Source organism: Molossus molossus, unplaced genomic scaffold (genome assembly GCF_014108415.1).
Source record: "Molossus molossus isolate mMolMol1 unplaced genomic scaffold, mMolMol1.p scaffold_m16_p_11, whole genome shotgun sequence".
Lineage (NCBI taxonomy): Eukaryota > Metazoa > Chordata > Mammalia > Chiroptera > Molossidae > Molossus > Molossus molossus.
Window position 1 is genome coordinate 32,413,825 of NW_023425346.1, and position 731 is coordinate 32,414,555.

The 731-nt window shown below is 36.1% G+C and overlaps 1 pseudogene; it reads right to left on the minus strand.

The window, feature by feature from the left end:
* Positions 1–436: 436 nt before the first annotated feature.
* Positions 437–526, minus strand: LOC118625902 (annotated as a pseudogene).
* Between the last annotated feature and the right edge of the window lie 205 nt (positions 527–731).

Below are 731 nucleotides of genomic sequence, written 5' to 3' on the forward strand. Positions count from 1 at the left end.
TTGCATGTTCTTCTTGAAGTTGATTTCTAGTTGCATGCCATTGTAATCTGAGAAGATGCTTGATATGATTTCAATCTTCTTGAATTTGTAGAGACTTAGTTTGTGTCCTTACATGTGGTCTATCTTTGAGAATGTCCCATGTACACTTGAGAAGACTGTGAATTCTGTAGTTTTGGGGTGTAATTCTCTATAGATATCTATGAAATCCGTTTGATCTAGTGTTTCATTTAGAGTCTGTATTTCCTTATTAATTTTTTGTCTAGAAGATCTATACAGTGATGTCAGCGGGGTGTTGAAGTCCCCTACTATGATTGTATTGCTGTTGATTTCTCCTTGGAAGTCCTCCAAAAGATTTTTAATATATGTTGGTGCTCCTATATTGGGTGCATATATGTTTACCAACGTTATATCTTCCTGTTGGATAGATCCTTTCAATAAAAATATGGAATGCTTCATGAATTTGCATGTCATCCTTGTGCAGGGCCCATTGTTCCAATTTTAGTATATGTGCTGCCGAAGTGAGCACTGTACTTGGTTTTAAATTGGTTGTTTTCTAAGGAACACATTAAAAACAATCAAGTTAACACTGGGGGATGTGAAGGAATATTTTTATTAAAAGAAGGTCTGTATACATATAATTTAAGTTGGGCAATTACTGTGTGGAGTTTAGAACACCAGGCTGGTAATCTCTGCCTCTGTGAACTGATTAAGGGAAGATGTAAGGAGGCAGG